This window comes from Halichoerus grypus, chromosome 1, assembly GCF_964656455.1.
Source record: "Halichoerus grypus chromosome 1, mHalGry1.hap1.1, whole genome shotgun sequence".
In the NCBI taxonomy this organism is placed as follows: Eukaryota; Metazoa; Chordata; class Mammalia; order Carnivora; family Phocidae; genus Halichoerus; species Halichoerus grypus.
In genome coordinates this window covers 131,903,551-131,920,808 of record NC_135712.1, presented here as the reverse complement: position 1 = coordinate 131,920,808, position 17,258 = coordinate 131,903,551, and the positions used below count along the sequence as shown (strand labels likewise).

General features: G+C 36.0%; 1 pseudogene; it reads left to right on the top strand.

The window, feature by feature from the left end:
- The first annotated feature begins 2,059 nt into the window (after window positions 1–2,059).
- Window positions 2,060–2,404, top strand: LOC118519312 (transmembrane protein 14C pseudogene; annotated as a pseudogene).
- Window positions 2,405–17,258: the final 14,854 nt, after the last annotated feature.

Genomic DNA, 17,258 nt, shown 5'->3' with positions numbered 1-17,258 from the left:
TCAGTATGGTCAACTCTAAGATGTGTACTTGGACTCTAAAAACGAAGAAGGAAGGCGCCACCTCAACAGTATCCAGGAACAAAACAAAAATTCCTAGAACAAAATACTAGTCTCATGTATCTTCTGATCAGTGTTTCAATACAAGACGCTGGAGAGCAACAAGACACCTAAGTAAAGAATGTAAGCTGAAGATTGTTTAACCAACCACATTTTATTTGAATTATAAAGTCTATTCTATGAACAGTTTTGAACATGCAAGAGCTCAGAGAATACTGTGCCATTGAGTCCTAGAAGGAATGATTAGACAGTGAATTTTGGCCAACTAAGTGACTAGGTAAATAGTAGCAAAAGGACTGGGAATAAATATTGAATGTATTTGCCTGTAGAAAAAAAAATATAGGGATTGAGATGTCAGAACGAAATATATATGTTATATGTCTTTACTATGTAGAAATGATATACCTAACAAAAATTGGATAAGCAAGGGGGAAAGGAGGTCAGAAATTAGATAATTTTATTGTCTCATTTAATTTATTAAAAATAAACACTATTAGTAACTAAAGTCAGGTGAGAGAGATGAGGGAAGAGAAGGAAAAGAAAGAAGAAATATTCTAATTTTTAATCATTATTTATAGTATGTAACTTAGAGATGCAGTTAAAAGAAGTACATGACTAAGGGTCTAATATAGAATTATTATTATAAAGGTAACAACTAAAGAAAAAACACATACTTGAATAGCAGACAAACAACACACAAAAAGCAAAGAAAATAGAACTTATAATAAGAGAGTATCTTTAAAATGACACAGAAAATGCAATACAATAATATGATGGAATAAAGTTGAAATATAACTTTTATATCAATAAGTCACCTGTTAACAGGCTTATCTTAGCTTGTTTAACTTCTTATATATTTTTTAAAGGCTTAACTTAGGTTTTTTTTTTCTAGACTTAACTTAGTTATTTTTTTTAAGATTTATTTTATTTATTTTAGAGAGTGAACATGCACATGCGTGTGGGAAGAAGAGAGCAAGTGCACAAGCAGAGAGGGGTAAGAGGGAAAGGATCTTAAGTGGATTCTGAGCTGAGTGCAAAGCCTGATGTGGGGTTTGACCTCATGACTCTGAGATCAGGACCTGAGCTAAAATCAAGTGTCCAACGCTTAACCAACTGAGCTGCTCAGGCGCCCTTTAACTTAGTTTTTAAAAGAAATGAATCTCCAGGATGGATTATACAACCTAATTCTATGGCACAGACTTATCTAAAACAAGGTACTTCAGTAAGGTTGAAAATAAAAGAATTAAAAAGGGCAGACCAGCAAATACAAATAAAAATAAACCAGGGACTCCAACCAAACAGAATATTAAGAAAGAAAACCTAATAGTGCGGATGTATGTAACTCAACAATGGACATATTACAGTTACGAATATCTGTGCACAAACATTCATAAAGCACAAATTACAGGTGATAAAAGCAGAAACAGACATAAAAACACTAGTGGGAGACATGAATTCACCTCTCTTGGTCCATGTCAGATCAAGTGGATGAAAATAGTTAAGCATATTTAATATTGAAATAATATAATAAGATAGAGCTAATTGATAAGGTAATTCTGTACTTTATTAATTTTGAATAAGCCTTGGAATATTTAGAAAAATTGGCCATATATTGGGCCACCAGAAAATCCTTAATCTACTCTGAATTAAAAATAAACAGGAATCTTAGGTACAACCTTCTCTAATCACCATGCAATGAAACTAGACAACCAAAAGTCCCTTTTACCTGGAATTTGTAATAACATTTTCTTAAAATCTAGGTTGAAAAGGAAATAAAGAATGAAATTGCATCGTATGGAGAAAAAAATGTAATAAAAACACGTTTGAATCTGTGGGATGTAGTTAAAACGGGCTTTAGAGGAAAATTCATCTTAAAATATTTGCTCAGCAAAAAACGGAGTCGTGGGGCTTGCGCACCCTTGTTGACCAGAGCAGACCTAGGGGAAAGCAGTTGAGTGCAGGCCTGGTGTGTGCTTCTGTCCGGTCAGAGTGAGAGAGAACAATGCACAAGGACTCTGGCCCCCTAGTGCCTTCAGTTTGGATTGGCTTTGGCTATGCAGCGCTGGGTGCTTCTGGTGGGATCATTGGCTATGCCAAAGCGGATAGTTTCCCATCACTGGCTGCCGGACTTCTTCTCGGGGGCGTAGTAGGCCCAGGTGCTTGTCAACTATCTCAGGATCCGAGGAACATTTGGGTTTTCCTAGCTGTATCTGGAACCTTAGCTGGCATCACGGGAATGAGATTCCACCACTCTGGATGGGTTATGCCCGTGGGCTTAATCGCGGGTGCCAGTTTGTTGACGGTCACCAAACTTGGAATTAATGTGTTGAATAGACCCCGTCAGTAGTAGTCATGTCCCAGCTTGGACTTATGAAGAATTTAAAACTTCCACTATTTTTAGTGTGTTAAGAGAAAGAAGTGCAGCATTTTCACATATTCTGACATTTTACTTAAACTAAACCAAACAAAATGTCATTAATGTTCCAGGAGAAAAAAAATCAGTCATTATCATTACAACCTTAAAGAGGTGGGTGGTATATAACCCAAGAGCTTATTGTTATTCTCTCATTCAATTTGATTCTTATATATTGATGTTATCTCTTTTTTCTGCATCTATAGGTAAAGTCTAAGGGGTAAAATGTTAGGTATCAACATTGGGCGTGCTGAAACCCCATGCCCTACTCAGAACAATGTGAAAAAAATCTTTTATGAGATTTAGGATTTCTGTTCTTTGGCTCATCCTAGAGCACAGATCTACTTTGAAATCATGTCAAGTGATGTATCAATGAAAATAAAGTTTACTGTAAATTAAAAAAAAAAGGAGTCATGAATAGGTAGCCAATTCAAAATTTAGAGGAGAGAAAATGAAATTAACTCAAGGAAAGCAGAAGTTTGGTAGATTGAATATCGGTCCCACTTTTTCAGCTCTCTCTGTGCATGTCCCCTGCCTCCTGCTCTTGTGCTCCGCCAAGTGGATTTCTTTGGCAGATGGGATGCCAGTAGATGGGATTCAGCAGAGGCTGCAGTGCGCATGTGCAGCAGTGTAAAACCTTGTGTGTCTGCAATTGCCCTGAGACTAACATGCATCAGCTAGCCTGCTGGTTCTGGAGGAGGACAAGAGACACAGAGAGCAGAGCTGTACAAGCAATCCAGAGCATGACACAGAACTGCTTCAACCACCACGGCCTAGAGAGAAACAGCCCCGGCCGACATCGAAGTTCAAATGTGACAGTGCCGTGGAGATTTTGCTCTGTGGCATCACTATGACAACATGAATGTATTAATTAGAAAATAGAATAATGGTAAATTTTATTTTTAAGTTTTTATTTTTAAAATGTCTATAGCTTTCATTTATAAGCTTCTAATTTTAAAAAACAAATTGTTAATCTCATCACAGAGAGAGAGAGGAGAGAGAGAGAACCTCAATAGCAAAAGTAAGAAATGTTAAAAGAGGGGTGATATTTTGAGAAACAGAGAACACTTAAAGCTCAATAAAATAATTTTGCTGAAATATCTGAATAAATTTGAAAACTTGTATGAAATGTTTTATTTTCAGAAATACAAAATATTCTAAAATTTAGATGAAATAGAAAATTTAAACTGAGTGTTTCCATTGAAAAGAGCCACTTCCAAAAAACACCAGGCCCAGATAGGTTCAGAAAAGAGGTCTACTAAACATTAATGAGTAGATAAGTTAATAATATTTAAACTTTTTCAGAGCATTAAAAAAAAACGGAATTATTTTTGTAATGAATACACATATCAATATCTAACAAATATTGTACAAAAAAGAATGCCAAAGGACAATATCACTTATGCACATCAATGAAAACATTATAAATAAAATATTAGCTAATGGAATCTAGCAACAATTAAAATACACCAGAAACAACTGGGTTCAATTGAAGAAATGCAAGGATGGTTTTATATTAGGGCCTCTATTAATATCCTTCGTCATGTTAATACATTTAAGGGGAAAAATAATACGAACATAACTAAGACTGAAAAGGCATTTGATGAAGGTCAACATTCATTTTGGATTGAAAAACAACAAACACAATAAGAATAGGTACAAGTTTCCTTAACCTGATTATCTTACATCTGTATATCTACCTATTTTTCCCTGTATCTATCTCAGCCCCAAAGCCACATGTTACTTATTATGGAAATAAATTGCTTTTGTATGCAATTTATAAAAATTATGTAAAAGAAGAAAAAACTTATCTGCCAAAGAAATATTAATAGAAAGTGAAATAACTAAAAATAAATCTCATGGGAAATGTGTAGTATGTATATAAAGAACATATTAAAAATCTCCTAAAGGACATACACAAAAAAAGCCTGAAGAAATGGAAAGAGAGGGGCACCTGGGTGGCTCAGATTGTTAAGTGTCTGCCTTCAGCTCAGGTCATGATCTCCAGGACCTAGGATCGAGCCCCACGTAGGGCTCCTGGCTCAGTGGGAATCTGCTTCTCCCTTTCCCCCTGCCTCTCTCCCCTGCTCATGTTCTCTCTCTTTCTCTCTCTGAATAAATGAATAAATAAAAAAAATCTTAAAAAAAAGAAATGGAAAGAGAGACTATGTTCTTGGTAGGATACTCTATATCATAAATATATCCAGTCTTCCCATATTAATTAACTTTTTATGATACCAATAAAAATCCAATTATAAAAAAAGCTAGAAAAGCTGATTCATTTGGAGAAAACAAAAACCAGGATAACCAAGGAAAATTTTCATAAGGGAAAGCATTAGGGGTGGACTAAACCCTTCCATATATGAAAACATTATTAAAACACTCTGGTATTTATGATTAATAGAAAAACAAACCAGTTGGATAGAATTCCAGAAATAGGTCCAAGTGCATGCACAAATGCATTATATAATAAGGATGGTGTCTTAAATCTATAAAAAATGGGTGAAATATCCCTGAAAATTGAATCTATATGTGATATATACCATAGCAAATTCAAAAAGGATCAGAGATTTGGATGTAAAAATATATCATAATAAAAATAATAGAAGAAAACATAGATTAATTCCATTATAACCTAGGCATGAAGTCCTTTGTTGCCTCAAAATCCAGAAGCCGTAAAATAAAAGGTTGATAAATTCAATTGCATTAACAAACAAACAAAAAAAGACCCATGCATGGAAAATGAAATCACCAATCACCATTAGCAACAATAAAAGATAAACAGTAAAGTGGGACTTACATACATAAATATCTGACTGACCTTACAGACAAAGGACTAATATCTCGAATTTATTACACACTAGAAATAACCTTATTAAAGGATAAGCCGAAGATATATACAGATATTTCATGGGGAAGGAAATATAAAAGGCTTTAAAACATGAGAAGATACTCAATCTTATAAAAAGTTCACATTAAGGGGCTCCTGGGTGGCTCAGTTGTTAAGCATCTGCCTTTGGCTCAGGTCATGATCCCAGGGTTCTGGGATCGAGTCCTGCATTGGGCTGCCTGCTCAACAGGGAGTCTACTTCTCCCTCTCCCTCTTCTGTTGCACTCTCTCTCCCTGTGTCAAATAAATAACTAAAATCTTAAAAAAATAAAAGTTCACATTAAAACCACACTAGAATATAATTTTTTAACCATTAAATTGACAAATATTCAAAAGTTTGATAGCACCTTCGTTTGCAGAGGTGGTGGGACTGGATACTGTGAGAGTGGATATTGACTCAAACCAGTATGGTTTCTAAGGGTAATTGGCAATATTTGTCAAAATTATAGTTTCATCTGCCTTTGACCCAGCTATCCCATTTCTACTATTTATTTCACAGATATGTTTGTACATATGCAAAATAATGCACGCAGATTATTATTCATGCAAAAATAATACATGCAGCGATTTTTATAATATACAATGTTTGGAAATTATTTGAATATCCACTAGTATTGGACTGATTAAATAAATTATCTATATATCTAGGTCTATATCTCCTTGCAAAGGAATACAATACAGCTATAAAAAAGGAATGAGGAAACACACTATTGGGGGGCTTAGGTGGTTCAGTTGGTTAAGCATCTGCCTTCGGCTCAGGTCCTGATCCCAGCGTCCTGGGATTGAGCCCCACATCAGGCTCCCTGTTCGTGGGAAGCCTGCTTCTCCCTCTCCTCCCCGTTCATGCTCTCTCTCGCTATCTCTCTCTCTCAAATAAATAAGTAAAATCTTAAAAAAAAAAAAAGGAAACACACTATTCATAGATCTATATAAAGGTCACCAGGGTAGATAGATGCTAAGGGTGTGTGTGTGTGTGTGTGTGTGTATTTATTTGTATTCATATATTTGTTTTTAAGTTAAGTGATTCTTAAATGATTAGCTTAAAAAAAAGGAAAATGTAGGTATAGCATGCAATATTTTGTCTGTAATTGGGAGCATAAGACCGTGTGTGCCCGTGTGCTTGTTTAGCTTAATACAAAGATAATGACATTGGTGGAAGCCCAGAAACCAGTAACAGAAGTTGTCTGTGAGGGAATGGGAAATCAGGATGGGAACTGGGCACACACAGTGGGAGTAGGAGCGAGGCTTTCACTGTGTATCACTTTATATTTTCTTTTCATTTTGAACCATGTGAATATATTATCTATTTAGGAAAAAAAAACCCCACCCCAGTGAAAGAAGAAACATAATAGCCAGAAAAACATTGTTGGGGAGGGGAAATACGTCAGACGACAACCAGCAGACTAATGGATGAATGTGTGAGAGAAGGGATAGAATCAGTCCCCCAAACTTTGTCATATTGTGTAGTTTGGGAATCAAAATCTGGGGCCCCATGGGCCGAATTTAGCACACAGATGTGTTTTTTTCTGGCCAGCACAATATTGTTTTAAAATGAAAATCTTAGTGTCTGTGTGAGCCTGTACTTTCCCATTCGCTGCGGTCACCAACCATCTATTATTTTATACCAGATGCTGAGAAGCCTTTGAGTTATAATCTCTGATGGAGAGTCGCCTGTGGCTATGTATTTTCATCATTGGCTGGGGGAACCATTACCTTCTCCAGATCCATCTTTAAGAGCTTTTTCCCTGGACGAGAGCTATTAGCTTCAAAACTCAAAGTTTTAGATGATCCTCTAACCACGGTGAGAGATAATCCTTTTGAAGCCACTTCCTCGGGAGTTAGGGGACCTAGACGGGGTGCAAAGGAGCATGTGTGCTTCTGCCACCTGTAACATATTTGACCTGTTTGTGAAAAGCTTTTCAGAAGAGAGCCAAATGTTCCTCTTAACATTTACTTAAAAAATTAGAAAATGCGTTAGTAACAGCCTTATCTCCCAGATTTGCACAGGAAAGGACAACATGACCTTTTAAATATTCTTTTTTAGTTAATTCTTAGGATCAAGATTGAGGAAAGAAATTGAGAATAAATATTGGAAAAAAGTATGACTGTTAAACAGCCAAACCTGGAAGGGTGAGCCCCACAAAAGGGAAAGTAATTGATAGATGAATAATACAATGTGTAAAGATGTATTAGCGTTTTCATTATTTTGTACTATTTCTATTCAGTTGGAGCTGATTTCCATAGTAATATAGTTAGCTAAAAATCTGCCTTTGTATATAAGGTCTCCACAGAAAAAGCAAATATGAAAATGGCAATTTTTAAAACAATATTCTGTTTTTTGTTTAATAAAACTAATGTTTCCAAATCTGCTTTTATTAAAACACAATAAATACCATCAATTTTTGACATGAAATCTCATTATATACTGTAAATATTTATTACTTTCTAGGGGGAAGATTATGCAGTAGATGACTTCTCATTGATTTGCTCATAAGGCTGAGTTAGAAGTGAAGCTTCTTTTTATTTTCATAAAAATAAAAGGAACTCAGAATTTGACATCCATTCCATTTGGACCAGCTAATCAGACAAAGCACAGATGGTGCACTTTTCAAGAGCATTTCTTTTAGCATTAGAAAAATTATAAAAGTATTGTTAATATAAAAACCTTCAAGGTAAAATAGAAAACAGACAATGCTATTGCAGAGATCACTTCCTCTCCTTTCTGGGATTTATTCTCTTACTAAATCTAAAGTTTTGGCATCAAATATTACATTTAAAGATGGGTAGAACAGTATAATTTATATTGTTCTATGTTTATAGATCTGAAAAAGAAAATCTTTAGACTCAGACGGTGGCTTAAAGTAGAATACAAAGCAATGTATGGTCTTGATGTCAAGGAGCCCAGGGCTCCTTGGGGACCAGTGTAGCTCAGTCATGAGTAAAATTTCTACAGACTTATAGGTTCTTGGTCATTGATCATTGAAGTCAAAGCTATAGATTTGTGAGCTCTGACATGGCTTTTGGGAGTCTGATGGAAGCTACGTATGCAAACACATCTAGAAAATTTTGGATATACATTCAAGTGGATCACAAAACTTCAGAGAAATTTCTCATTAAGGATCCATGGACCGCTGGTTAAGGGCCCATGAAATAAACAGTCTCTAAAAACATACCCCAAACATTTTTATCCATTTATTATTTGCTCTCTTACATTCCCTTTCTCTTTTCTAGAAATGTATGAATCATGGCCCACTTGCAAGTATTCTGATATTCAAAATCTAAGTTTGATTCTGTCATTAAAAGTCTTTTACATACAACCCTACCTTTTAGCTCTAGTCATAAATCTGTAATTTCAGTCCCACTCCTTGGAACAAAAGAGAGCTGGATTTTATTCAATTTACCTCTTCTTCCTTCTGTGCTAATGATGATGGCGGAGGAAAGGAAGGTGAGATTCTACCATTTTTACTGAATAAAAAAAGTCAACTCATGTAAGACCTGGCATGTTGTTTTGGATATTTGCTTTTCCCCCCAGTGCACTAAGTTATCCTCCTCCAGACTGTGACACATAATAGTTTGGTGTTTTTTAACTGTACCTAGAAAACAATTTTTTTTATTGAATAACATAAGATCAAACCATCAAAAGAATAAACGAGGTAGGTTTAGAATATTGTTTTTTTTATTTTGACCGTTAAATACTTAATTCATGTTTTTGAAAAGTATAATCACTTGGCAGAGAAAACTTAACACCTCAGAGTTCTCAAAATGATTCTGACTTTTATGATCCCTTTTGAAGATCAGAATTCTTTTTGTGGACGCAACTTGCTGATGCAACTACTCGTGTGCAATCAAACAATTTCTCCTTTAAAGATAGTGACTTCTCAATACTCAATTGATGTATTTTTAAAAGGGACTAACTATCCACTTTATGAAAGCAATTATTTAGTTGTTCTGGACAAAAAGAAATAATAGCAAGCGTAACATCCCAGACTCAGCCAAAGTCAATTTCAAATGCTGGCCTTCTCTATTCTTGGCTATCATGATTATAGTGTTACAGTCAGACTTCAGGACTAAAAATAATGAAATGTGTTGATCTTGAACTTGGTGCCTAGAATATCATTCTTAAAAGACAGTCTCCTTGAACATGTTCTGGGGAAACTGGGTTAAGATAGCAAACTGAGAGCAGGTAGCTAACTTTCCTTTTGCTCAACATTTCTAAAAATAATAAAGATATTTTTAAAAGAATTAAATAATTCTGTGTTAAAATTTTTTAAGAAGTCATCAGTGAAGCAGAAATATTAAGAAACTCCTGAATAAATGGAAAAAAGATACTGGATGGCAGTAACTGAAGGTGACATATTCAGAAGCTTGGAGAGTTGTTTTATGGAAACTCAAAGCTAAGAGTCAAAGATTCAGTAGGAAGAGGGGTCACAAGGACAATTGTGAAGGTGATAAATTAGGAAAATATGTTCTGAACATATGGGTAGCTTAACTCTTCCCTTCTGACCTGATTCAGTAGGACAAGTTAAAATAGCAAATGATTGGGAGAAGCTGACGCATATCCAGGTAAATGGCAACTTTTAGGAGGGCTTTATTTTATTTTTTTAAAAGATTTTATTTATTTATTTGACAGAGAGAGAGACAGCGAGAGAGGGACAAGCAGGGGGAGTGGGAGAGGGAGAAGAAGGCTTCCCGCCAAGCAGGGAGCCCGATGCAGGGCTCGATCCCAGGGATCATGACCTGAGCCGAAGGCAGACGCTTAACAACTGAGCCACCCAGGTGCCCCTTCGGAGGGCTTTAGAATCTTGCACAATTAGAACACCAATTCCAGGCACTCTCTAGCTAGGAGTACATCCTGCCCCCATCCTAATATCACTGCTGGATTGATATTTATGAATCAGGGTAATTGAACAGGGTAATTCTCCTCAAAAAACTCATATATATATATATATATATATATATATGTGTCATATGTTTGATATTTTAGAAAAGTCATATTTGTCATAGAATAGATATAAAAAAATTTCAAGAGCAATCTCACCTAAATTTCAAAATTCTAATAGAAGAGAAAAGAAAGAATGGAGGAAAGGAAATTATTAAGAAAAACAAAGAAAGTAATTCTGAAGAAAGAAAGAAATGATTTTTTAGTTTTTAAGACACACTTCATATTAAGCAGAATACATGCAGTAATTTTACTTCATGTATAAAATTTTAAAAACATTGAGGATGAGAAAATTTAAACTTTCTGGAAAGATAAAAACTGGTTTTCTACAAAGAAATGAAAATCTAATTGACATCACACTTTTCATCAAAAACAATGTATATTAGAAACACTGGAGCAAAATGTTGACTAGTACTATTTTCATCTAAAAACCCTGAGGTACGCATACCTAAAAGTGAATGATATGGAAAGATTTTATAACAAGATGCTAAAATAGTTTTGGATAAATCACGAAGATTGTGGATATTACATTCCAAGGTGAGGTTCTAGGTCAGAATGAAATTTTCAAAGGAGGTGACCCAAATCCAGTTATATGACCCTTACATCCCCTGCCCTTAAGAAAGATATAAAAGGGTTGGATTTAGAGATGAAACTTAGTAGAAGATTTTTGGAGAACCCCACCCCACAAAAGAAAAAGTCTTCCAGAAAGACAACTTGAAGAGCTTACTAGGTGAAACTCTGAGAATTTTGGGGAAACAGGGTGTCTGATTCCATTCTAAGAAATCTAAAAGACAAAATGAGGTTTGAGGATGGAGTAAAGGGGGCTTTGTAGTATGGCCTATATGAGAGAAAAAGGATGCAGAAGTATATCCTGTGGGTCCAACTAGGAGCCACGTAAAAGAGAGCTGGCATGGAGTCATCTTAGGTCCTATCCACCTTAAGTCCCTGGAGGTATGACAGATCATATACAGAGAAACTGTAGATATCACTGAATGCCTATGGATCCAAGAAAGGGGAAGTAAGAAGCTAGAATAAGATGGATTTGCCCACATCAAAGAAAGTGTACTTGAGATTCTCAACCATGCTCTAGAAGAGAAAGAAGCAGATTCAAACATCTTCTGAGTCAGCAGAGTTCTACTGGTAGATCACTACAACAGTATTAGTTAAGTCAAAAATTTCCTGCTCCCTTACCTTTGTTCTCTACTTCAAGTCAGAGACCATCAATAGCAAGGTAGAGGACCATGAGTAGAAGGGCTAGCAAGAGAAAAATTAAAGAAAGCCCACCTTCTGATCATAGGTTTCCCATTAATCCAAGGACTGAGCTGGATGAGAAGTAACTTAAGGAGTTGAAAAGTTGTCTCCTACACGGAGATGAACATTTAAGTTATTAAACTCAGCCTGTGTTTGAGACTTGAAGTGCCAAAGATTCTACTACTGAGGAAAAATAAAAAACTATATGGTGTGTTTAGGCTTTGTCTGAAAGCAAGGGACACTCTAAGACAGATTTGAAGGCATAGACAGAAAGAAAAAAGTTGTTTGGTAATTACATCTCCAGAGCTGTGTTTGTTTTCAATATTGCTATTACAATTTTAAAAGGGGACAGGAAAAATATATATTTCACAACTACTAAAAGGAGGTAGGTACCGATTTTAATACCAGAGAAAATAGAATTTAAGGTGAGAAGTATTAAGTGAGATAAAATCATATTGGTAAAAAGTAGAATTCATCAGGAAAATATGAGTTACAAACCTCAAGGCACCAACAGTGTAACTTTGATACATATTAAACTAAAACTAATAGAAATTCAAGAAGCAATTGAAATAGATGTATAGGATTTTATACATGCAAAATAATTTATATTCCATTCAAAATTCAGTGAAACATTCACCAACATTAACTCTCTATTAGTCCTTAAAGTATACTTCAAGAAGTTTCTCAATTTAAAAGTCATGTAAGCCATATTTTCTGGACACAAATAATACAATTATGCTTATTCTAAGTAACTATGATTATCGAGGAAATCCAACAGGAAATTACAAATATTTAGAAATAAATAATGAAAGCAGTGTGTGTGTGCATGCCTGCACATGCGTGCCCATGCGTGTACATAGACATATCCTGTAAAGTGGTACTTAGATGAAAATTTCAATATAAATATATTTGTTAGGAAGCCATAAAGAAATGAATCATGCATTCATTTAAAGAAGATAGAAAACAATAACAATAAAATATACAAAAAAGTAAAGGGAATAAATTAAGAGAGAAAAGGGAAAATTAACCATATAAAAAACAAAAGTATAAACCAGGTCATTAAACCAAAAGCCAATTCTTGGGAAAGACCAATAAATACAAAGTCTTCGGTAAATCTGATCAAAGAAATAAGAATAAATTTCACAGTTTTTGACAAATGCATAGTCTCACGCATCCACCATTACCGTATCATACAGAATAATCACCTTCCTAAAAATTTCCCGTGTTCCACTTATTTATCCCTTCCTCCCCTAGAAACCCATGAGCCATCATTATAATATCATTTAGAGAATTTTCACCATCCTACAAATCTTCTGTGCTCTACCTATTCATCTCTCCCCACCCTAACCTCTCCCTACCCTAACCACCCTAACAATAATCTTTTCATTTTATCCGTAGTTTTGCCTTTTCCAGAATGTCATATAATTGGTATCATATAGTGTGTAGCCTTTGCAGACTCTCTTCTTTCACTTGGCAATATGCATTTAAGTTTCCTCCAAATCTTTTGGTGGCTTGAGAGCTTATTTCTTTATATGCTGAATACTATTCCATTGCATGGGTGTACCACAGTTTGCTTATCCAGTCATCTGTTAAAGGACTTGGCTGTTTCCAGTTTTGGCAATTATGCATAAAGCTGCTATAGACATTTGTGTACATATTTTGTGCTAACATGTTTTCAACTCATTTGGATAAATGCCTGAGAATGCAATTGCTGGATTGTATGGTAAGCCTATGTTTACCTTTGTAAGAAAATGTTAACTTTCTTCCAGAGTGGCTGTGTCATTTTGCATTCCCATGAGAGTTCCTCTTGCTCCATATCCTTGCTACCATTTGTTGTTGTCGACAGTGTTTGGATTGTAGCCATTCTAATGGCTGCGGAATGGTGTCTCATTGTTGTTTTAATTTGCAATTCCTTAATGATATGTGACGTTGAACATCTTTTCGTACGCTTATTTGACATCTATATATCTCTTTTGGTGAGGTGTCTATTCAGATCTTTTGTCCATGTTTTAATTGGGTTGTTTGTTTTGTTATTGCTTGAGTTTTAAGAGTTCTTTGTAGATCTTAGATACAAATTCTTCATAGGATGTAGGTTTTACAAATATATTTTTTCCAATTTGTGGCTTGTCTTTTTGTTCTCTTAACAGTGTCTTTCACAGAGCAGAAAATTTTCTCTTAAATGCAATTTAAAAACCCAATGTAGATTTTCTCCTGTGTTCTCTTGTAGAAATTTTAGAATTTTTTATTTTACATTTAGGTCTATGATTAATTTTGAGTTCATTTTTGTAAAGGTATAAGGTCTGTGTCATTTTTTTTCCATGTGGATATCCAATAGTCCCAGTGTCATTTGCTAAAAAGATTATCCTTTTCCACCTGAACTGCTTTTATTCCTTGTTAAAGATCATTGGCCATATTTGTGTGGGTCTATTTCTGGGCTTTTTATTCTATTCTGTTGATCTATTTGTCTATTACTTTGCCAATACCATACTGTCTTAATTACTGTGGTTTTATAGTAAGTCCTGAAGTCAGGTAGTATGAGTCTGCTAACTTTGTTCTTCTTCAATATTGTGTTTATTATTTTGTGTCTTTTACCTTTTAATATAAACAGTAGAATCATTTTGTCAATATTCACAAAATAATTTGCTGGGATTTTGTTTGACATTACACTGAATCTTTAGAGCATACTGGGAAGAACCGATACTTTAACAATATTGAATTTTCCTTTGTTTGCTGGATCTGTCAATTACTGATACAGGAATTTTGAAGTCTCCAACCATAATAATGGATTTGTCTATTTCTCTTTAAAATTCTATCAGTTTTTGCCTCATATATTTTGATGCTCTATTGTTGGGTGCATACACATTAAGGATTGTTAAGTCTTGGAGAATTGACCCCTTTATCATATGTATGACTCTCTTTATCCCTGAAAATTATCCTTGCTTCTGAAGTCTGCTTCATCTGCCATTAATATAGGCACTTCAGCTTTCTTGATTAATATTAGCATGGCATACCTTTTTTCATCCTTATTTCTTTTTTTCACAGCACTATGAATTATAAGGTCTAGACCTTTGGGGGAGGGGAAGTCATACAATCACTTTGGAGACTCCTCAAAGGGGTTGCCAGGCACTTTGGTACAGAAAGGATCTGGTCCAGTTTCTTGCTAGCTTAGGATACAAAAAGGCACATAATGTTGGTGGATCAAACCGCCCTGGGCTGGGGTGGGGCAGAAGGTAGACAGGGAGATGGTTTGGGGCAGATGGGCAGAGCATGGGTGTGGGCTCAAGTTCTTGTCAACAGAGCTAGTTGGTCCTAGGTGAATGCTGGGGTGGCAGAGGGCAGCCTGAAGGCTCAAGCTGGGTAGATGTTCATGTGGTGGCCTTCTTTTGCCCAGTCCACCAGCTCACTGCTCTGGAATCACAGCTGGATTTCCTTCTGGGTCCCCTCCAGGAGGCTGGCATGAATGACGTTCCCACAGCTTCATGGACCAGTCCAGGCTGTTTCTGGGAGCCTCATTTTCCCACCAGTCTTCCCGTGCCAACCCCTCAGGTTGTGCTCTGATGTGACTGTTGAAGTCTCCTGTGAAGGTCAGGGGCAGCCTCAGCCAAGTTGCTGCAGACTTCACTGGGGTCTTCCCAGACCATGGCCACCAGGGTGCCAGGACCTGATGAGGACTGGGTAGAAGGTCTTCCTCTGCAAGTCAAGGTAGAGCTCAGCAAGAATGCTTTCTGGCACCTTCAGCATCTTCACCCCACTAGCTTGTAGCCCTCCCTCTCAAAGCACCGGATTTACATCCCTGCCCCAGTGAGTCACTGCTGCAACCCATCTGCTCACTAGAGTCTGCTCCAGGTCCAGGAGGGCCCTCCTGAGCTGGGGTGCACAGCCAGTCTCTCCCAGGGGCAGTAGGCTCCACAGCAGGCCCCAAAGCACTGTGCACCTGAAGAGAGGCCACTTATGTCACCCACCTGGGGGCACCTTGCAGACCTGGACTGACCCAGCTGCCTGAGGCCTCCTTTATCCCTTCACTTTTAATCTATTACTTTATAGTTAAAATGAGTTTCTTGCTGAGCTGAGTCTGGTTTTTGTTTATTTGTTTTTAATCCACACTGACAGTTTCTGTCTTTTAATTGGTGAATTTAGACCATTCATATTTAAAGTGATTATTCATACAGTTGGATGAATTAACTGCCCTATTTTTACCATTTTCTACTCATCACTCTTTGTTACTTTGTTACCTTCATGTCATTTTCCATCTTCTTTGATTTTAATTCAGCTTTTTTTTTTTTTTTTTAGTAATCTCTACACCCAATGTGGGGCTTGAACTCACCATCCCCAAATCAAGAGTCACCTCTTCCTCTGACTGAGCTAGCAGGTGCCCCTAATTCAGCTTTTTATATGATTCCATTTTCTCTCCTTCTTCCTTAGCATACCAATCACAAGTTTGTTTTTTTTTAAATTGCTGTTACTCATTTCATATTTTCTTTTACCTTCATTTATTCCTATTCTATTGCCCTTCCTTTCTTCATGTAGATTGAATTTTCTTATTTATCATTTTCCATCTCTCTGAAGAACTTTTGTTTAACATTTTCTGCAAGTCAAGTCTACTGGCAACAAATTTCCTCAATTTTTGTTTGTTTGAGAATGTCTTTATTTTTCCTTCACTTTTGAAGGATAATTTCACTGAATATAGAAATCTAGGCAGATAGGGTTTTTTCCCCCCAATAGTCTAAATATTTCATTTATTCTCTTACTGCTTGCAAGGTTTCTGAAGAGAAGTCTGATATAATTCTTACACTTTTTCTTCTATAAGTAAGGATTTTTTTTAGATTGCTTTCAAAACTTTTTTCTGTTTGTTTTTGTTTTCTGCAGTTTGAATATAATATGCCTAGGCATTGTTTGTTTGTTTGTTTGTTTTTAATTGCTATTTATCCTGCTTGGTGTCCTCTGATCTTTGATCAGAGGTTTGGTGTTTGTTGCTAATTTTAGAAAATCTTTGGTCACTATTACTTCGGATATTTTTTCTGTTCCTTTCTCTCTTTTCTTTCTGGTATTCCCATTATAGTTGTCTTACAACCTTTGTAATTGTCCCACAATTCTTGGATATGTGCTCCTTTTTTAAAGCACTATTTTCCCTTTGCTTTTCAGTTTGGGAAGTTTCTATTGACACATCTTTAAATCTTATGCCATTGATCAGCTGTGTTTACTGTTTGCTGTTTCTGCAGGTGTCAGAGGTTAAAATTTCCTCTAGTGTCTTTGTTTTTGTGTCCTATGTTGACTTTGGGTTTCTCTAAAGACTCCTTTTTAAGTAGAATCCAAGTATTGCAGTTCTTTCTGCTATACTTCCCTGTTCTTATAAAGGAGGACGGTTGATGTGGCAGTAAGGTGTGAAGGGGAAGTGTTCTCTGAACCTACTATGATTAGATCTCAGTCTTTTAGTGGGCCTGTGCCTGGCCAGTGATCTTTATAATTATTTGTCAGCTTTTTCTCCCCCTTAGGTGAGACAGGAAGGCTTGACTGTCCTGGAATTGTGCATTTCCCCCTGCCATCTGAGAAGCTAGAGGGAACTGGTTCTGGACATTTCCCTTGCTCCATATCAGTTACAGTCTGGTAAAATTGTTTCTCTTGAAAGATGGTTTCCTTGTTAAAGAGAACAGGATGATCTGGGCATATTTCATAATGGTTACTCTCCCCCTTCCTCTGTTAGAGCACTG